Here is a 23,450-nt window from a genome sequence, read left to right on the forward strand (position 1 = left end):
ATCCAGCAATCCCACTCCTAGGCATATACCCTGAGGAAACCAAAATTGAAAGAGACACATGTATCCCATTGTTCATTGCAGCACTGTTTACAATAGTTAGTACATAGAAGCAACCTAGATGTCCATTGACAGATGAATGGATAAAGAAGCTGTGATATACATACACAATGAAATATTACTCAGCCATTAAAAGGAATGCATTTGAGTCAGTTCTAATGAGGTGGATGAACCTAGAACCTATTATACAGAGTGAAGTGAATCAGAAAGAGAAAGATAAATACTGTATTCTAACACATATATATGGAATCTAGAAAAATGGTACTGAAACATTTATTTACACGGCAGCAATTGAGAAACAGACATAAAGAATAGACTTACGGACATGTGGAGAGGGGAGGAGAGGGTGAGATGTATGGGAAGAGTAACATGGAAACTTACCTTTACATATTTTACCATATGTAAAATGGATAGCCAATGGGAATTTGCTATATGGCTCCAGAAATTCAAACAGGGCCTCTGTATAAACCTAGAGGGGTGGGATGGGGAGGGAGATGATAGGGAGGTTCAAAAGGGAGGTGACATATATATACCTATGGCTGATTCATGTTGACATTTGACAGAAAACAACAAAATTCTGTAAGGCAATTATCCTTCCATAAAAAATAAATTAATTAAAAAATAAAAGCATGAGATATTTACTTTAATTCCCATGTTTTCTCCTAAATAATCTTGGAATACTGATCACTGCACCTATATTTTTAAATTAAGAAAAAGCCATTAGTTTTACCTTAAAGTACTTTAAATTCACTGCTGGTATAGTTTACACTTATGTAGTGATTACAACCAAAAGAAAATAAATAGAAACCAATGTTATATAATTCTCTATTCACTTAAATTAAAGAAAGATATTGGCATAACTTTGTGTTTCCATAATCTTCATATACTCTTCAATCACAGCATTAGCACATGACCTCCTAAAAGTCCATCTAACCCTCTCCTCCCTAGTCCCTTCCATCTCACCCTCTCCTCCCCTCTCCACATGTCCATAAGTCTATTCTCTATGTCTGTTTCTTCATTGCTGCCCTGTAAATAAATGTTTCAGTACCATTTTTCTAGATTCCATATATATGTGTTAGAATACAGTATTTATCTTTCTCTTTCTGATTCACTACACTCTGTATAATAGGTTCTAGGTTCATCCACCTCATTAGAACTGACTCAAATGCATTCCCATGGGAGACCTGGGTTCATTCCTTGGGTTGGGAAGATCCCCTGGAGAAAGAAATGACAACCCACTCCAGTACTCTTGCCTGGAGAATTCCATGCCTAGAGGAGCCTGGTGGGGCTACAGTCCATGGGGTCTCAAAGAACTGGACACAATTGAGTGACTTTCACTTTTTCTAAATTATGTCCATAATGTGGCTTACAAATATTTTTTAATTTTTCTGTAATTAAAAAAAAAATCATCAAGAAGGCTATAAAGAAATTATTCTATTGATAAGAGTTTTTATTCTTCATTTAAATTCCTCACTATTAAAAATAAAACTGTAAATGATAATTTGTATGTAAAAATATTTTTTACATACTTCCTAAATATAAACAGTGATAAACCAATACTGTTCAAATCATGTAAGATATGCCATCATAAGCCTGATAAAATGCCTTATTAAAAACAATTTCAATTTTTGCACTTACATTTTCATGAACATTTAAAAGTTTGTCACCTCATCTATTCAATGACAATAAAATCCAAGAAATAAATTTAATTAATAGTTTCTGATATTTATATTTATATTATGCAGCTTAATAAGAGCTATATTTTTCCATCAACATCTTTTCATCTTTTATTAATGACTCTTTAGAGGAGACACTAATCTGAATTGCAATATCCTGAAACATGTTAGTATTTACTGTTACAAATTTTGAAATTGCAAAGACATAGAAATCAACTCATCAACTCATAAGGCTGCTACCTTTATCCATTTTTTGTTGTTGTTTCGTTTTGTTTTTGGAATAAATTGTGGAAAGGTTAGTTAACTAGCAGTTGAAACAGCAGTAATTTTCTCTGTAGGCAAGGAAGCAAGAACCCAAGTTGAGTGCTGTGGGTGGAGATAGAGAAAATAGCAAAGCTTTTGGCATTTTTAGAATTAAAAAAAAAAAATGCCTCAGTGCCTGAAGAGTTTAAAGTTAATAGTTTGATTTACCATTAAAACAGTTGTCCAAATGCTGAACCTGTGGGGAATGGTAGGTTAAAGTCTAAGCCAAAAACCCTTGAAAAGCAGAGCAGGTTTTGTAACATTCTCAAAATGCTGAGAATGGAGCTTTAAAGTTCAAGTCACACTGGTAGAGGGGCTTTGGTGAAAACAATAGGCATTCAACTGAATTCCCTGGAGATTTATGCCTCAAAAATAAGGCAAACAAAAGGTACCATACCTACAGCATGGTCCAGTTTTGAATCAAGGCAATCTTGGATTTGATTAAGCTGATAGCTCCCACGTGTATCTGCCTTCTAGAGGAAAAGATGTCTTCTCTCAGGAGAAAGTTAATATTACTGGGAGCTACACTCTTTAATGGAGAAGGCAATGGCACCCCACTCCAGTACTCTTGCCTGGAAAATCCCATGGACGGAGGAGCCTGGTGGGCTGCAGACCATGGGGTCGCGAAGAGTCGGACACGACTGAGTGACTTCACTTTCACTTTTCCCTTTCATGCATTGGAGAAGGAAATGGCAACTCACTCCAGTGTTCTTGACTGGAGAATCCCAGGGATGGGGAGCCTGGTGGGCTGCCGTCTATGCGGTAGCACAGAGTCGGACACGACTGAAGCGACTTAGCAGCAGCAGCAGCACACTCTTAAAAATAAATAAATACATAAAATATATGCCATTAAGTGAAAATTGCAAGTCATTTGCAAGTCTTATCATTCAATACAAATGACAAAAAAAAAGATGAGACCAAATGACCAAAGACTAAAGGACATAATAAGAGATGAAGTTATTGGGGTTATCTGAAAGGATTTTAAAATAATAATTCATATATTCAAAAATAGCTGTAATGAGACAGAAAAAAAATGTTTTAATGGAAATTTTCATCAAATTAGAGGAATCTATAAAATAACCCTAAAACTTAAAATCAGACTAAGAAATTTGAAACCTCAGTATATCTGTTTAAGAGCAATTAGAGTAAAACAGAAGTCAGGATTGATAGATTTGAAGATGGGTCAATAAAAATATGCAAACTGAAAATAAAGAGAAAAAATAAAAAGTACAGATGGGAACATAATACCTATAAATGGTTCAGTCAATTATTCTAGCTTGCATGTTGATGATGTCTCAGAAAGTGAGGAAGGAGAATGAACAAAATCAGTATTTGAAAAGTTGATCTAAGATTTTTCAATACTGAGAAAAGGTATATAGTCATAGATAAGCAAGATAAATACAAAGAACATCATATCTACCAAAGTCAAATTATGAAAAATAAAGACAAAATAAGAAAAAAGGTCAAAGAAAAATGAGAAATAATAAGACAGAGATTTGACCTCTCACCAAAAATGATGGAAGCTTGGAAAAAAAAAAAAAAAAGATCTATTTAAAGTATTGAATCAAACAACTACCAATATAGTATTATATATCCAGAGAAAGTAGTTTTAAAATTAGGGCAAAATAAAGTGTTCAGATAAATCACAGCTAAGAGAAATTACCAGTAGTTCTTTTTTAAAAGAAATAGCAAAAGAAAGTCTTTGGGCCAAACAACAATGTTCTCTAAGGAAAATACTACACTCTGTGAGGCATCATAAACATTAACTATACAAAACAATAATCATACTACCTCCTAGAATTTCAAATATATGAGAAAACAAAAAGCAAAACCAAACAAACAAAGAACTGTGTTCTCAGTAATGCAAAACACAAAATGGAAGTTAGCAAAGTTAAAGAATTTTTGGCAAAGCAATAAAAACGATATTTTGAAAGCTCCATGAGTTGCAAATGCATGTTTTAATATTTAGGATAAACATTAAGGTAATAATAAAGAATTAGGTAATGAACTTGTTAGTAGAGGAAAGCAAAAATGTTATATTATCTTGTGTTACACAAATGAAGGCAAGGAACAAGATAAGAAATAGAGTAAAGTAGATGGGAAAAACAAAACAAATAGTAGAATGACTGATATAAATGATCATTGGTAAATGGATTAAATGCTCCAAATAAAAGACAAACATTGTCATAATAGATAAAGTAAAACCCAACAATTTAATGCTTATAAAAGACATGTTAATTATAAAGGTACAAATTGAGTGAGTGACAAGATGGAAAAAAACATCAAACACTAGTAAACAGAACATTTAGAGTCATTTCAGAAAAAGAAAACTTAGAAAAAGGCAGAATATAGATAAAAAAGGACATTTCATAATGATTTATAATTCTCCATGAAGAGATCAAAAATTTAAATTTGTATACTTTCAATGGCATATACATGATCATTTCAAGCTAAGCTCAAAACCTGGAGTATAATAATTATTCAATAAATGGTACCTGATTTTGAAATTCACTGATAAAAGATGGTCATTATTACTCTGTTAGCCCACATTTCGTTTTATTCATGTATCTGCTCATTTATTTATTCACCAGATAGTAACTGATTGTATACCAACTCCCAAGTGCTGTGCACTGGGTGGACAACAGACATGAATTTTGTATTCACATAAATTACAGTCAGAGCAGGAGATGGATGTTTAAAAAACACAGATGAATTAAATATCATGAACTCTATCATTTATAGGCAAATATTATAAAAGAAAATATTGGCAAATATCTATTAACCCTATCATGTAAAGTCTCATTGTAAAGTCAGGTATGTTGCAGTTGGCCAATTATAATTATTGTGATATTTAAAATTTATTAACATTTTTCAATGTTCAATAAACAGCACAATTTTTACACAGACTTTTTTTTCTTGTTTACATACTAATTGTAAATATATCACAAAGCTCCCATTACATTCCATGTATATAAAATATGGGAACACAGAAATATTCTCCAGTAGAACTTCCACAGGGTGTGTTTACATTTAATTAATGACATTAACAATAATTTAAAATTCAGAATTCTGAAGTTTTTCTAATTTAATATATGGTAAAATTGATCATTTTAAGTATTTATATGGTTGTTTTGATTTTTTTTAATGAATTTGCTCACCCTATCAAAAAGCAGATATGAATCAAAAGGTTCACCTTTCCTTTTCTATGGAAAGAAAGGGAAGGATTGAAAAGTCATTTTTGTAATTTCTAAACTGTGATATTATGCAGTTTATTTTTTAATATCTAAAATTTTGTCAGGATGTGAAACAAAAAATCTCGAACAAACCCCACACAAAAGAAATGTGTGCTCTAGCAGTGCACAAAATACTACTGAAAGTTACACAATTCTTGGCTTGCAAACCAAACCATTATTTATTTTTCTTTTAATTTAAAAAGACTCTATGGTGAAGATTTAAATTATTTTTATATATGCTTTTATCACAAATGTGTTTTTCCTTTGCAAAACAAACCACAAGTGAAAATTGGTCATTTTCTTTTGTGTCTGTCTCTTCTGTTTGATATAGGCTTCCCTGGAGGCTCAGATGGTAAAGAATCTGCCTGCAATGCAAGAGACCTGGGTTCGATCACTGGGTCAGGAAGATCCCCTGGAGAATGGAATGGAAACCCACTCCAGTATATTTCTGCCTGGAGAATTCTTTGAACAGAAGAGGCTAGCAGGCTACAGTCCATGGGATCACAAAGAGTTGGACACGACTGAGTGACTTTCACACATACCCATCAGGAAAGGAATTGTTTTGTCTGCTTGATTTCCTGTCATAATTCTCAAGGATTTTAAAAGGTACCTGGCACACTGCCATATCAATAGATATTTGTCAGTAACAAAATGAGTGAACGAATAATGGAATATTAAACATATAATAATTTATTTTGATACCACATAAATATAAATATATGTATTTGAAAATTACAGTCCAAAACCATAGTATGAATGAAAAGAGACCTATGAGGAAAGTAACAGATTCAGAAATATTTGTGGTTCTAAGTGAATGGTGACTATTATGTCTGGTTTCTTAAAAATAGAGTGCACTATTTATATAAGGAAACATAATATAAACAAAACACCCTACATAACCATGAAGAATGCTATTTTAAGAGCCTATCTGTTACTCATGTATATGTTTTTGTTCTTTATTTGAATAGTGTATTATAGTTTCTTTCATGGATGTCATCAACACTGCATATACATATATATGAATGCATGTATATATACATATATATATATATACATGTATTGTATGTGTGTGTGTGTATATATATAGAATTAGCTCTGGTGGCTCAGAGGTTAAAGCGCCTGCCTCCAATGCGGGAGATCTGGGTTCAATCCCTGGGTCGGGAAGATCCCCTGAGAAGGAAATGGCAACCCACTCCAGTATTCTTGCCTGGAGAATCCCAGGACGGAGAAGCCTGGTAGGCTACAGTCCACAGGGTCGCAAAGAGTCGGACACAACTGAGCGACTTCACTGTGTATATATATATATATATATATATATATATATATATGCAGATAAACAGATACAACAGTACTTATATCAGTAACATCTGTGAGAGGAAAATTTTGTGATTGAGCTGCTTTTAAGAATATATATGATTTCTCTGAATTTACAGGAAAAAAATCAGTCTCCACACACCACCAGTAAGATTTTTCACTGTTGTTCAAAAACATGGAATTCATCTGCACCTAGCAGTTGGACTATAAAGAAAGCTGAGCACCAAAGAATTGATGGTTTTGAACTGTGGTGTTGGAGAAGACTCTTGAGAGTCCCTTGGACAGCAAGGAGATCCAACCAGTCCATCCTAAAGGAGATCAGTCCTGAATATTCATTGGAAGGATTGATGTTGAACATGAAACTCCAATACTTTGGCCACCTGATGTGAAGAACTGATTCACTGGAAAAGACGCTGATGCTGGGAAAGATTGAAGGTAGGAGGAGAAGCAGACGACAGAAGATGAAAGGTTGGATGGCATCACTGACGTGATGGACATGAGTTTGAGTAGGGTCCAGGAGTTGGTGATGGACGGGAAGCCTGGTGTGCTGCAGTCCATGGGATCACAAAGAGTCGGACACAACTGAGGGACTGACCTGAATGGAACTGAACTGAAAATAATATTATAGAGGATTCAAAGTAAAGATTATCTTGTCAATTATTGCCTGAGAGTTTTCTTTGTAAAAGTTATTGTGAATTTTAGTTTTCTAATTTTCCATTTTGTATACTGCAATACACAGAAAACCACACTATATAGAATAGTACAGTACAAAGAACAAACACGTTTTATTATCACGGCAATGGCACCCTACTCCAGTACTCTTGCCTGGAAAATCCCATGGACAGAGGAGCCTGGTAGGCTACAGTCCATGGGGTTGCTAAGAGTTGGACACGACTGAGCAACTTCACTTTCACTTTTCACTTTCATGCATTAGAGAAGGAAATGGCAACCCATTCCAGTGTTCTTGCCTGGAGAATCCCAGGGATGGAGGAGCCTGATGGGCTGCCGTCTATGGGGTCACACAGAGTTGGACACGACTGAAGTGACTTAGCAGCAGCAGCAGCAACAAGTTTTACTGTAGCTTTATTAATATTGTCTTAATCTCCAAATATAAAGAAAGAAGTATGATATTGTATCATGATCATAGGAATATTTTTATGGTTAATCTTATTTTTTCTTAGAGGAAACCCAATATATTTTGCCAAAAAATTTCCTGGTGTAATAGTGAAAAAGAAAAAAAGAAACCTAACACATTAAAATAAGACAGAAGCAGGAAACCTTGCAATAGATTGAATGAGTATTTCTATTTCTGGGAAACTTAGACGTGTTCTGTGGGGACAACAATCTGAGGTATGGCATATATTTGGTTTAAGGAATGATTTCTGTCTGTCTGAGTCAACACTTATTGGATGTCCACTCATGCAGAACACTGTGCTAGATGCTGAGAATATGCAGAGGGGCAGAAGACCTGCTCCCTGCCCTTCGACGAGCTTACTAATAATTGGATCATTGTTTTCAACCACTGAACAGGGAGAAAACCAAGACTAATGAAGAAAATACATTTTTTCCAAAATCCTATTAAATCTTATAGTGTTATGAGTCAAGTATAGTATAACTGAATAAAATGTTGGCCTTGACATTAGAGGTCCTAGATTTAAAATTCTAACCTGCAGCTTATCAGTTAAGTGACCTCAACAGAGTTAAAACATATCTCTGAATTCTTCTGCTCACTTGTAAAATAATCACATTGAGACTGTATTTCTGATGTATGAAAGTTTCCAGTAACATTCTGGTAGAACATGTTAGCAACTTATTTTAATAAATGTTTAGTGCTTGCATGTTTAGTATATTATCAATGAATCTAGAATTATAATAAATTAGATCAAATTTCACAAGAGAGAACTTGACAAGATGAGCTTGAACAGTTTTGCTTTCTGTAATCTTTTGGTTGATGATTTGGTTGGGAAGGAAGATTTGTCTATCCTACTAAATGTTGCAGAAAGGTTTTCTTGTGCTAAGCAGAAGAAGTAATTAGGCAAGTTGCTAATTAAAGATTTGGTGTCTAGAGAGAAGAAACAGAAGATCAAAACTTCAACCATGTGCACCAAGCTCAAATATACAGATTCTTCCAAAAGTTTAATCTCTCAAAACCTCCTAATTCCAATACATGATGGGAGTATTGTTAAATTGGGCTTCCTTAGTGGCTCAGTGGTAAAGAATCCACCTGTCAATGCAGGAGATATGGGTTCAATTCGTGGGTCAGGAAGATCCCCTGGAGAAGGAAATGGCAACCCACTTCAGTGTTCTTGCCTGAGAAATTCCATGGACAGAGGAGCCTGGACATGACTTAATGACTAAACAACAACAACATTGCTAAAGTTGGTATCACTGTGATGATTTTCTACAGAATAAAATGACATTGCAACAAAACTTTAATTCATAATTTTAACCTGGAGAAAAGGGGATATTACTTTGTATTTAGCTTCTGCATCTGAAAAATTTGCGCTAACTTGTATCTCATTGACTATAGTGTTTCATGGATGTTAATTTAATTACTACTCATAGTGATATTTTAGTAGTTAAACTTAATAGAGCAGTAAGTTGAAGCCTAAATTGTTCAAAATCTCTGTTTATACATCTGGACAAAATATTCTAACTATTTAGCCCAAGATCCAGTGAAAGGAGCAAATTAAGTTTAAAGCCAAAGTAAGTGCTTAAATCATTCAACCACTTATTATTAGATAACAAATATCACACATCATATGGAGACAATAATCTTGACCTATCTCAGGAAATTGTGAGGACAAGTCTAAAACATATAACCACATGCTTATACAATATGAAGCAGCTATGCTGCCATATGTATATATCCAGTGCTATGTATCTGTATATATATATGCATATATATCCAGTACTATGTATCTGTGAAACCTTCAATTTCCAAGTCTACACTTCCTGGACTCTGAGATGATTGGCCTAAAATGTAGGCTCAGACTCAGAAAATAGTACAGCAGTGTAGGGTAGCGCAATTAGGTTGTAAAAGTGGAACCATGTTCCGAATAGGAAGCAGATGCATTCTCTGAGAAAAACAAAAAGAATGTGAACTCTTGTCAGCAGCAAATTAATCAATCTCTTTCTTCTTTACAGGGGCTATGTTAAAACTATATCTAAAATAGTTAACAAAATACTAAATTTAGGAGACTGCAAGTTTAAAGAGAATAGTTCTAGACAATTCTAAGAGAACCAGATTTTTCTTTTTTCTAATGAGGTTAATAATATTGCAAATATGATGCTGCTGAGTTGTGGAGGAAAAACCTTTGTTTTCTTGAGAGCTGATACTAGTCAATAACCAAAAAACCCTTATTTAGGGGTTGCCAAAGGCTACTTTATATCCGTTTAAGTAAGGGCAATATCCTTTAAATACATTAATCTGTTTAATCTTGTATCCATCATGGCTCCATGCAGAGGTTAATGGTGGAGTTTTGCTGTTAGAAAATGTATAACATGTTGTATCTTATGAAAAAGAACCTTTATTTCTAGTTTGATAATGTCTACCAGTAATTGAGAATCATGACTATGTCAAGCACAGTGCATGCCCCCTATAAAATTGTCTATTTTCCTGTAACATCCCTATGAGGAAAATATTATCTCCAAGTTAAAGCTGAAAATACTGAATCCTAAAAGTAAAGTAATTGAGGAACATCCCTGGTGGTGCAATGGTTAAGACTCTGAGTTTCCACTGCAGGGGATGCAGTTTCAGTTGGAAAACTAAGATCCCAGATGTGTTGTGGGACATGGCCAAAATAAATAAATAAATAAAGTAATTGGTTCAAACTGGTTATAGCTTAAAAGGATTCGAATTCAGGTGTATCTGAACTCTATTATCCATTATGAGATGCTGCTCTAGTCTTGGAGGTCTCATTCTATTATTTTTAAAGAAAAAAATAATTCATTCAACACATTAAAATATTTTTTAATTTTATAAAATTTATTTTTAATTGAAGGATAATTACTTTACAATGTTGGTTTTATTTCTGTGAAATATTTTTTATAAACCAAGCTGAATTTTGTGTGACATTAACCATACATGTTGCTTACAATTATTTCCAGTAAAAATCTTTGAAGAATCACTCCTGTATTACTATTGAAATGAATGTATTTGTTCACCTTATATCAACTTCCTCTGTGAGCAATTGAGGACTCTGTTCCTTTATCTGCAACAGTCAAATCCAGCTAAAAACATTTGAGGCAATACATCTCAAACTTTCTCTAGTGTCAAGCAACATTTCTCTTTAGCCCAGTCAGGTTCAGCTTTGAGCATTACTGTGTAATTTTAATGACTTATTATTTTTAAAGGTGGGGAAGGGGATGGAGATTGACTATGTGACACAACTTACCTGAAGAAGTTTCATTTCAGAAAAAAACAAATATGTCTTTGGATAAATGTATCGCCATTAATAAGTGTTTTTATACTACTGGGTGATTTTGATTCCTCAAGGTCATTTATTAATTATAAGAAGAAAAATAATACACTACATTTTACCTAAGTGAAATTTATTTCTTGCATAAGCAAAAATTTACTTTAACCTCAAGTGCAGAATATCATATTTGAAATACTCACCTAAGGCTAAGAATTATTTTGTACTTCACATTCTTACTGCTTATCTACTGAATTTCAACTCTCAGACTCAGTCTAAGCCATATGAGGAGGAGATAGAGTCCTTTGGTAAAGACATTTTTATAATGGTCAGATTTCATTTAATGGAGCTCCAAATTAGAAGATTATTGACACTTGTCAGAAAATCAGTGTTCTGGTCTCAGATCCTGCACAAGACAGGGAGTAGCTCACAGACTTTGTCTATGCCTTTGCGTGTGTGTTCAGTCTCTCAGTCATGTCCGATTCTTTGCAGGCCCACGAACTGTAGCCCACCAGGATCCTTCTGTCCACAGAATTTTTCAGACAAGATTACTGGAGTAGGTTGCCATTTCCTTCTCTAGTTCTCTTTGTTATTTCTCCATAATTAAAAAAAAAAATGGGATGGACTATCCTGCAAACCTCCATGCTTAATATATGTATTAATTTTCTACTGAGATAATATAAATTAAAATTCTAGCATATAGATGAGGCTAAAATACACTGAAAGTTCAAGTTGACATGTTTCTTTTATTTTTTCAATCTTGTTCTTTTCTTCTTTTTGTGCCTATATATTTCCTAAATGCTAGTATAAGTTCTCTTTAACCACAGGCATGGCACTGTGGTACCTTTGCTTGTCTAAGCACACAGCTGAATTTAAAAGTAGAGTTATAGGCAACTCTGCATAATACTCCTAAGAATCTAAAATAGAGTCAATATATGTATATGTATAACTTTGTATATGATTCACTTTGCTGCGCACCCGAAACTAACATAGCATTGCAAATCAACTATACTTCCACAAAATTTTTAAAAGTGGGGAAGAGGACTTCTCTAGTGGTACAGTGGTTAAGAATCCCCTTGCCAAAGCAGATTTGATCCCTCATCCGGGAAGATCCCACATGATGCGGAGCAACAAAATGTGTGTGCCGCAACTACTGAGCCGTCGCTCTAGAGCCCTGCTCCACAAACAGAGAAGCCAGCACAATGAGAAGCCTGTGCATGACAAGGAAGAGTAAGCCCTGCTTACCACAACTAGGAAAAGCCCACAGGCAGCAATAAGACCCAGATCAGTCATAAACAAATTAATAATTTTTATTAAAGTAGAGTGAGACTTCCAGATTCATCAGGGGAAAAAAATGAAAGCTATTCCATAGAAAGTAGTACGCTCCTAAAGTATCTTCACTTGTTACAGAAGCTAACTTCTGTGCTCACTGAGCACAAAGCATCTTGAAGGTGAGAGAGCAGGGGAGGGGTCCTAATAATCAGTTCATTCCTATGAAGGCAGGGGCAAGGTTTCACAAATTCCTTTTTGTTGAAAAGAAAAAAAAAAATGTTGTTTACAATAAGACAATAGACCAGAAAGCCTGACTAATTTGTTAGGAGGAAAGTAAATCTAGGCAAAGCAATGTATATTTATTCAAGTGCGTAACTTGAAAATAAGAGCAAATTTTCCTGAAAAGTCTTTTACACAAGCAAACAAACTCAGCCTTGTTAAGTCATAATGACAGCACAGCACTACCTGGACTTCAAAAAAAAAAAAAAAAATAAAGCCCTGCCTACTTGTTTCTCAAAAATACCAACAGCTGATGATTTGACAGCATTTTTTTTGGCCTTTAAAATTCACCTTTGGTCCATTTTGCCAGTGGAGTTACAATCCTTTCCACAAACAGTTTGTGGTCCCATTGCAACCTCAAATGTGTCAGGTTTTTTCAGCATAGTGGGACAGGGTGAATCTCCCTTATTTTTTCCTTCCCATTTCAATATTTTAAGTTTGCCCCAGGTGTCTTGTCTCAAGTAAAGCTGCAGCATCAGACATACTGGATTTTAGGCCAAGTATTAATTTATTGAAGTCAGATGCACAAATGTAGTGATTTTCATAGCTAGACACTTCCTACAATCTTTACACTTTGTTCTTTTTGTTGTGTTGTTTGTCATTTATTTTGATTGGAAAAAAAAAAAGAGCTTTAATTTCATCTTTCCAAATCTTTTCTTGGGCTTAATAAACAAATGCATCAATATATATTTTATATTTTGATAATATATTTGTGAACGTCATTTTACACCTTAAGAAATTTAAAATTCACTGGAGGGTGAATATTCAGAATTTTTCTCAAAGTATCCTAGAGTCTTAGCTCTGTTAAATGTCTACCAAATATACATGGAACTCCATTTCCAGGGTGTTAGTCATTCAGTTGTGTCTGACTCTTTGTGACCCCATAGACTGCAACCCACCAGGCTCCTCTGTTCATGGGATTGTCTAGGCAAGAATACTAGAGTGAGTTGCCATTTCCTATGCCAGGGGATTTTCTGACTCAGGGATTGAAGTTGCATCTCCAGAGTCTCCTGCATTAACAGGCAGATTCTTTACCATTGAGCTACATAGGAAGCACAAGCAATAGGTACATTGGCAACTGAAAGCACGGCTCAATTAGATAGGTTAGGAACAATGTCATAGAAACATTTGCTGTTGACTGTGACAGTAAAGTCTAAACCCTTTCTAAGTTCCATATTTATCATTTGTCATTCTTTGACATTAAATTATTTGATATTAAATTAATTGGTTAATGAATAGATTCTCTGTGCTCTCTTGAGATATTTAGTCAGCCTTGGTTTATCTGTTGTCTTAATCCAAATCAAGAATAATCCAGACAAAGAGCAGTCACCACTAGTTTGAATCCATCTTTGATCAAGTGTTTTATATATGGACTATGGAGAAGACTGGTTGGATCTCCTCGCGGTCCAAGGGACTCTCAAGAGTCTTCTCCAACACCACAGTTCAAAAGCATCAATTCTTTGGCACTCAGCTTTCTTCACAGTCCAACTCCAACATCCATACGTGACCACTGGAAAAACCATAGCCTTGACTAGATGGACCTTTGTTGGCAAAGTAAGACTGCCCGGAGATCCAACCAGTCCATTCTAAAAGAGATCAGTCCTGGGTGTTCTTTGGAAGGAATGATGCTAAAGCTGAAACTCCAGTACTTTGGCCACCTCATGCGAAGAGTTGACTCATTGGAAAAGACTCTGATGGTGGGAGGAATTGGGGGCAGGAGGAGAAGGGGACGACAGAGGATGAGATGGCTGGATGGCATCACTGACTCAATGGACGTGAGTCTGAGTGAACTCCAGGAGTTGGTGATGGACAGGGAGGCCTGGCGTGCTGCGATTCGTGGGGTCGCAAAGAGTCGGACGTGACTGAGTGACTGAACTGAACTGATGGAGAAGACAGCTCAGGCTTCCAGGAGAGTAGAGATTCAATGCCAAAAATGATAAAAATAGAATAATTCCAACATGAAAATTAAAATAACTTTACTGGGAGCAGAAGAAGCACAGGGGAGAGAGAATCCTTAATACTTCTGTGCTATAGTCCACAGGTTCTTACACTTTAGATTCATCTCTGTAAGTGAATCCATGAGATCAACAGTAAAGAGGATGGCGAAAAGAAGAAAAATTTAGATTTTAGAGTTGCATCAAAATAAAAAAATACAAGATGTTTCCAAATAAAAGTGAAAATGTGATTTGAGTATGTATTGTAATGGTATGTCAATCATTGTCATAAAGTTTTCATGGTTTTTATTATAAAGAAATATTAAAATATTCACTTTTCTAGTCTTCAGAAAGAATGCAAATCATAAAATCCAAAGACATGGATTTCTGAGGAAAAAATATTCCCAGAACTGGAGGATGCTATGCCATTCAAGCACTTTCACATCCCTAATAACAAAGTCTTTTTAATATAACAAAGAAAATTATACATAAGGACCTATTGTATAGCGCAGGGAACTATACTCAACACTATGTAATAACCTATATGGAAAAGAATCTTAAAAAGTGTATATATACACATATTTATTTATAAAATATATATATATAACTGAATCATTTTGCTGTGCACCAGAAACTAACACAACTGTATTTCAATAAGAGTTTAAAAAGATCAAAAAAGAGATATTTATAAAACCCAAAAAAGATACAGTCCCCATTATATAATTTTATTGAACTTTTTTTTTCTTTTTTTGTTATCTGACTCCCTTCTAGAATGTAACCTTTTTGAGGGCAAGGATTGTTATTGTGTTCACCGTTTAAACATAAGATCAGTGTTACAGGCAAAGCTGGATCTAAGGAAATAATTGTTGAACAAGCTAATTTGGTATTTTCAAATTCACTTTAGCTCAGTTAATCCTTGCCCCTCAATATCTTATGAGTCTAATTTACCTTCAGCACATACACATTAGTATATGCTGCCTTCTCATTTTCCACTCAATTCTCAATGGTTTGAGTCATTTTTGACAGTCCTGTTTACAGTCCTCTAAACCCCTGCTATATTCATTCTGTCAGATGACTTTATTTCAAAAGCTACTCTCATTTTCCTGCCATCTGTACCCATCATTCACTCATATCTTCTCTCAGATGTAACAGATATCCTTGTAAGTGTCTATCTTTACACTTCGTAAATGTCTACTCTATGTTCTGAATACTTGCCCCATCAATGACTCACTTTCAGTCTTGTATCTTCCTTGTCCATGTTTTCTTTATCTTTCATCTATCGTCAAATTCAAGTCGATGTTGCATGAGGACTTAGTCCTTCCTCACTCCTTTTAATCAGCTACTCTACTTTTTCTCTCTTTTCTTTTCTTTCTCCCCACCTGTCTTAGTGACTTTGAGCTATTATAACAAACACCATAAACTCAATGGATTATAAAGGGCAGAAATTTATTTCTCAGAGTTCTAGAGGCTAGGAAATCAGAGATGGAGTCACTGGCAGATTTCATGCTTTGTGAAAGCCTGCTTCTCGCTTCACACATGACTGCCTTTTTCTTATGTCTTCACAGGATAGAAGGGGCAGGGACCTTTCTCAGGGCTCTTTTATAAGAACACTAATTCTATTCATGAAGGTTGTACCCCTATAACATAATCACCCAAAGACCTCACTTATTAATACCACCACTCTTTGGATTAGTATTTAAACTTGAGAATTTGAGGGAACACACACATAGAGCCCACAGCATCACCAAATATTTAAAGCAATAATGCAGGTACCTCTGGCTTACTATACATTTCTGTGTCAATTTGTTGCAATTTACCAACTCTCATCTATGTCAATAAAGCTTCCATTTTTCAATTCCATTTCTCTCAAACTTGAATAAATCGTTTGACCATATCTCAGCCAAGGGCTAATATTGTTACTACCCTTAGATAAAAAATCAAGTCTTCTTTTGATATTTGCAATACATGCTAGAAGTCAGGACAGCAATTCTGAATGTTTTACTAGGAGATGGATGATATATTGAACCAGGCACATAGCTAAGTTCATTCCTTTCATTAAGTACTAGTTTACTAATAATTAGTTAAAAGAGTGCAGTGCCTATCATGGTCCAGGAAGGTAGCAATGAACACAGAGCTAGCCATTGGGGTAAATGGGCCTTACCATTACAATAATAGGTAAAATAAGGGATATGCTTACTATAGTAGTGTATGCATTAGGTCCCATAGAGAATGTGAAATATTTAACATAATTCAGTTTGGAATGAGTGAAGAGGCAGTCATAGGGAGGAGGTGACCTAGATACCAATATTTAAGGATGAATAGGAATTAGCTAGTTGAAATATTAAGAGAAAATGGTGAGAGATTCAGCCCATTGCTTCTCTAACATTAGTGCGATTATATGCCCTTGACTATTATAACTCTTGAAAATCTCCCCATTACTTCTAAGCAAATTATAAATTCCCAGAAGGGTCATGGAGACTATCTACAATGTGGTTTCAATCTGCCTTTCTATACATCCAACTATTCTCTATAAAATAAAATCACTTACCATTTTCTAGGCCAAAAATACACTTTCTCATTGTGTTTTTGCTTCTCAATCTTTTTGTCCATGTAAACATCTCATCCAGCTCAGCGGTAAAGAATTCACCTGCCAGTGCAAGAGACACAGATTCAATCCCCAGGTCAGGAAGATCCCCTGGAGAAGGAAATGGCGACCCATTCCAGTATTCTTGGTTGAGATATCTCATGGACAGAGGAGCCTGGTGGGCTGCAGTCCATGGAGTCTCAAAGAATTGGACATGACTGAGTGACTAAACAACAACAACAAAACATCCCATCAAATATTTACACAATTTGAAAAGATAGTTGCCAATTATTGCCTCTTTAATTAATTACCCCTTCTGAGACAATTATTTCAATACTATGATAATTTTCTTTTCAATATAAAGGACAAATCACGCATTACCTAGGTTTGTGAATGTTTTTTATCATGTCAGTTCAGTTCAGTCGTTCAGTTGTGTCCGACTCATTGTGACCCCATGAATCACAGCATGCCAGGCCTCCCTGTCCATCACCAACTCCCGGAGTTCACTCAGACTCACGTCCATCAAGTCAGTGATGCCATCCAGCCATCTCATCCTCTGTTGTCCCCTTCTCCTCTTGCCCCCAATCCCTCCCAGCACCAGAGTCTTTTCCAATGAGTCAACTCTTCACGTGAGATGGCCAAAGGACTGGAGTTTCAGCTTTAGCATCATTCCTTCCAAAGAAATCCCAGGGCTGATCTCCTTCAGAATGGACTGGTTAGATCTCCTTGCAGTCCAAAGGACTCTTAAGAGTCTTCTCCTCATTAGCTTATGAATGTGTGTGTGTGTTATTCAGTCAGTAGTGTTCAACTCTTTGAGACCCATGGACTGCAGCCCACCCCTTCAGGGTAAAAAACCCTACCTTAGCTGTTTTTTGTGTTCCTCACAACCCAAAGAAACAGTGCCTTTAAAACATTAGCTTTTCAATAAACTGTGAGCCAATATATAGTTCGATCAATAAATTTTCCTAAGAAATACAGTTCTGATCATTTTGTTTTAGTTAAAAAAGTAATTCAAAAGTTTTGCCCTAGACCTCCGTGATTTTATAAAATTCTTAGTTAGTTACCTCATTATTAGTCCAACATAGCATTAGCTTGAAAACAAACTGGAAATGTTAGATTCACTACAAAAGCCAAAGACCTGCAATGAATCTCGGTATAATTACCTCATATAATTTTTGTAACAGAATACAAAATGTGTCATGGTGGAAAATATTACTTATTACTCTGGAAAAACAAAGTTCTATATTACTCAAGATAAGTACTTTCTCTCAAAGGGGTCCCAAATATTTGAAATGAAGAAGTGAGGCACAAAATGTTTACCAATTTACATTCTACTAGGTACATTAAGGAATTAAGGAGCAGATCCGTATGATCATAGCTAAGAAAAACTATGTTAAAAGTTTTGGAGAGGGAAGTAGTGTGTTTTCAATCCTAGTCATTAATTTTAAACAACGTCTAATCTGTACAATAGAGAGAATAAGCCTGTATTTGTACTGTTTTGCTTTTGACCTCTGCCCCTTTTGTAAAACCCAGAACTTCCAATAATATAAAAGGATTTTGATACTGTGCTTTAGTTTTAGCTTTTATAGGGGCATCGAGTTACCTCTCTTTGATTTGGCTTTTCCCTAAATGCTGATTCTATGCCTAAGTGTCCACCAGAGGCCAGGCAGTGGGTTTCTCTGAAAATGCGATGCACCTAAAAGATGATAGCTGAGTTAATAAAAATTTCAAGTTAGAAACATCACAACGAGCATGTGTTTCCATTCATAAAGTATGTCTTAAACACACACAAACTATTTTTTGTCATCTGGTTTTGTCCCATTTTGAAATTATTCTCTGCTGTTAATTAGAAGTGACTACAATTTGATTAATCTCAAACATGTGTCACGTATAAACAATGTGGAAAACTGAATTCAATTTTTTTTTCACTTGGAGTATGCAGGGTGTTCACAGAAAGGAGACACATATATTTTCCAAATAATCTGAAATCTGATATTATCACACTAACGGGATATTATCAATGTAACATATTCTCAAATATAAATACATCATGTTTATTTGATGCATTAAATCCACAGGAGAACTTAATTATAAGCAGGTTTAGACTGAAAATGTAAAAATTAAGACTTCTTTCTCATTTGTTATACTTCTAAAGCTTTAGATTTGGGAATCTGTTTCTTAACCTTGAGAATTCACCTGATCTTGGTCTCTGGTTTTTGATTTACTTCTTTTGTCAATAACGTCTCAGTGCTTGCAAACTCAGACAAGTATACATGGATTTTGCTTAAAGAAAGGAAAGTTTCAATTAACAAGGAAAAAATGTCTCTTTGGCTTAATTTGAATTATAATTATTGTTATAGGATATATACTAAAACACTCATTTTTCAATGTGCTAATTAAATTTCCATAAATGCACTCAGCCTTTAACCAGATTATAAAAGAAAAATCTTATGATAAAGTAGTTGTGATTTAAGAAACAATGATTCCAGTTAGGATTTTCAGTTCAACTTTCTAACCAAAAAAATGGTTTTCTTTCTTATTACACAGCCTGCAGTAATAAGTGAAATATAATCCTAATTAATTTTTCCTACAGCTATATATAAATCAATAGTTGCAACATCCCAAAGGAAACACACACTACAGTCCTCCAGGTTCCTAATGAATGCAAATAGAATGACCTTTTTCTGACAACTATGAATATTGTTCCATAGTTTTACCATTAAAATTGCTGCTATCAGCAATTCATACAGCAAACATGGAGACTACAATAGTTGTAAATAATCATTCATTATGGCAAGAAAGGAATGGGAAAAACTAAGCCTAAGTTATGCAACTTTTAAGCCTCAGCCTGATTTTTATATTTCATTTTTCTTATTTTTTCCCACATTTGATCACAGTATTTATTTATACTTCTGACTTACATTAGAATTTATTTTTAGTTTTTTAATTTAATTTTTACTTTATATTGGAGTATAGTTGACTTAAAATGTTCTATTAGTTTCAGGTGTACAACAATGTGATTCAGTTATACATATACTTATGTCCTTTCTTTTTCAGATTTTTTCCCCATATAGGTTATTATAGAATATTGAATAGAGTTCTCTGTGCTATACAGTAGGTCATTCTTGATTATTTTATATTCAGTAGTGTGTAAATGCTAATCATTTTGATGTTGAAATTCTGTCTGTAACCACTCATCATTTAGATTCTTTCTTCTCTATTCCAGATGAAAAGACATTAAAATAATTCAATGTTTTATATTATTTACTTGAGAAGTTCAGTATTGAAATGTTTTTGCAAATGAAGTAAAATCACCAGTCAATAATATTATAAGGCTCTAAATACTATAGTCAGACTACTAGGAGACTGTGATGATATTCCACAGACATATCTGTACAGAAAACCCTATTGGTGTACTTAACGGATCAAGACACATACCATTCATGTAATGAGCATGTGGATGAATTCAGAAGCTATAAAAACAGATAATGACATAAGAATGACACCTATGGGAACCTGAAGAAAAGGTAAGAAGCAATTCAATTGCATTATTGAAGAACCACTTTATTCCAAAATGCAGTAACACTGTGTGTATTTATGCTAGTGCATTTAGTTTCCCATGAAACTTCATTATAACCATGACAATGTCTCATTAAGTGTAGAAGTTAAATTCAAGTTGTATGAGAAGAGTAGTTGCTGCTGCTGCTAAGTCGCTTCAGTCGTGTCTGACTCTGTGCCACCCCATAGACGGCAGCCCACCAGGCTCCCCCATCCCTGGGATTCTCCAGGCAAGAACACTGGAGTGGGTTGCCATTTCCTTCTCCAATAAGAAGAGTAGTTAAGTTTGTTAAACTTAATTCTGTCACTCATAGATCTATATACTGGAAATTCCAATTGTTCTCTACAGTCAAGAATATAATTAGCCAATAGAATTTAAATACTCATGAAAAATAAGACTGCCCAAATTGCAGCAAGTTTTAAAAGAAACTCACAACAATAGTACATTTTCACAAAATTCCAAAAAATATTTCTTCCTTCCCTTATTCTATGATTAATTTATATACTTTTGTACAAGACTGGAGACCACTATCATATAATTATTTGATATCTCAAATATGTATTAGTGACACAAGTTTACATAGACTTTATTTATAGAGATATATTAACGGTCTTTGGTAAGTAGTTGTACCACTATTTTAGTATAAAGTCAACCTACTCCACTTTCAAGTTGAGAGCTGTTTTAAACTTCATTCAATTTCTTGAAACAGTTAAGAGAGCATTTCTGTGAGTGTGGTTTGGGAACATCAGGCATAGATGGCATTTTTTAACTGTATTAAACAATCTCCTCTTGATGGCATCTCTCCTGAAGATGACTATACTCTCACACCTGTAATGCTTTCATGTTCAAAATGAATCCCTGCTACATCTCACTCAATATTGATCTTTAAGGCATTTCTCCCAATCCTTTTCCCAGTGTGGTCACTGAACAGTATCAGAGTTCAATAGGAAGATCAGCTGCTCATCCACTTTTTGCTAAAGCAATTTGTATTATGGATTTATTTTAGCAGTCTACAGTGGCAGTTGCTGTTTTTACTATTTAAATGCTTTGATTATCTGACCTTGCTTACTTTATCTTTCTAAGTGCTATGCATGGGCTTTAAAATTGATCAATAAGTGGGGATTCCTCTACAGGATTATGCTGAAATCAATCTCAATTCAGACTTTTCGTATTTTATGTTTATTACTAGATCCATCTTAATTGCATTCCTTATTTTGGTAAATAATTTTAAAACACCTAGTTGATTACAGAGGTAAGAGTCTTTCAAGATCCATGTATATTATAAAATAACTTGTATTCTTTATATGTTATTCTGTCCATTCTTTCAATGTGAAGTAGGAAAGAATTAGCCATAGATATTTTATTCAAATATCGTTGCATTATAAATGAAGATCTATTCTATTAGAAGAAAAAACACAGCTTTGTATATATATATGAGTAACTGAAAAATCTAGACACACATTAATGTGCTATATTAATTGTGATAACTGTGAAGCTTCAACCAGCACAGTCTATATATATATACATATATATATATATATTGCACATAAAAGTGTTTATAAGACTTTTAACAGGATAAATTAATACTCCCTGTAAGAAAAATCAAAGCAAATTCTCAATATTTGTATTTCTGAAATTCAATAGGAAAAAAGCCATAAGCTTGCTGAATATCAAAAAAAAGGAATATTCAGTATGAGAAAAAATTTTGTTTCACACTCTCACTATTAAGATAGGAGATTTTACTCATTTCTTTGGATTGAAATAGAAGTAAATTAGAACCTTAAAATGCCTCTCAACTCAAATTATGAATTTCATAACCAAAATCCCATATTAATAATTCATGAATTTTAATAAAGATAAAATTCCTAAAATTAACTATGTGAGACACAAACATTAAGGAATACGAATTATCTTGCATAACTATTAAAGCTTGTGCTAAATTTTTGGTCTAATTTAGTTATATTTCATGACTCTGGGTGGTCACATGAAGCTCCTGAATTTTGTCTTTGGATCAATTTATACTTACATTAGATTTTTCAAAGTCATAAATAAAAGAAATGCAGATATGAGTTAAAAAAAGAAATTGATGTCATCTTTCTTAATCTCATTTTAAAATCCAATCTAATGTCTAAATCTCTGTCATCAACTCTTACATAAAATTGCAGTGAAATATTTCCATGTATGTAAATGAGAGTATAAAATCTGCAATTTCAGAGGCCAAATATGCAAGCAGAAAAGAACCTGAGGTAAATAAATATATGACTATATACAGAAGAAAATATTGCAATATTTTCACCCGTGCAAATACAATCTTTTACTGTTCAAATAATTTTAAAAACTCTCATAGGACTAGAGAAATAGCACATATGTCCAATAGGCCTATACTCACATATTCATACTTTGGAATTATTGGCCAAAATGATTTAGTATGTAACAGCTTTCATTTTAGACTAAATTCTAGCCTATTATTACAATAATTTTTTTTCTGTGGCTTACATTAAATGAGACGTAAAGTACATGTGAATGAAAGCAAAGCCATCACAAGATATTTCATTTTAATAGTTACATGTATGGAGTTAGGCTAGGAAAATTAAGATTCCCGAATACGAAAAAAATGAGGAAAATAAGAATTTTAATTCTAAGTAGTTGTCATCATGGTATTTCTAAAAACTGTTACAACCAGTTACTTCCTTTCTACTGTTTGTAGTGGAATAGCACTTGAGATAAATCATTTTTCCAGAAAGTTTTGCATCTCTGTAGATCACAGCCCTGGCAAGACATGTCCATACTTTCATACTTTTTTCCTCAAGTGGGTAAATGT

General features: G+C 34.2%; 1 long non-coding RNA gene across 1 annotated transcript in view; it reads right to left on the bottom strand.

The window, feature by feature from the left end:
* Nucleotides 1-23,450, bottom strand: part of LOC138990751 (uncharacterized) — a 74,180-nt gene that overhangs the window by 47,304 nt on the left and 3,426 nt on the right. Inside the window, exon 2 of the long non-coding RNA XR_011466852.1 lies at nucleotides 17,035-17,133. This is a non-coding gene — a long non-coding RNA (uncharacterized lncRNA). The remainder of the gene's footprint in view (nucleotides 1-17,034; nucleotides 17,134-23,450) is intronic.

This window comes from Bos mutus, chromosome 14 (genome assembly GCF_027580195.1).
Source record: "Bos mutus isolate GX-2022 chromosome 14, NWIPB_WYAK_1.1, whole genome shotgun sequence".
Classification (NCBI taxonomy): Eukaryota; Metazoa; Chordata; class Mammalia; order Artiodactyla; family Bovidae; genus Bos; species Bos mutus.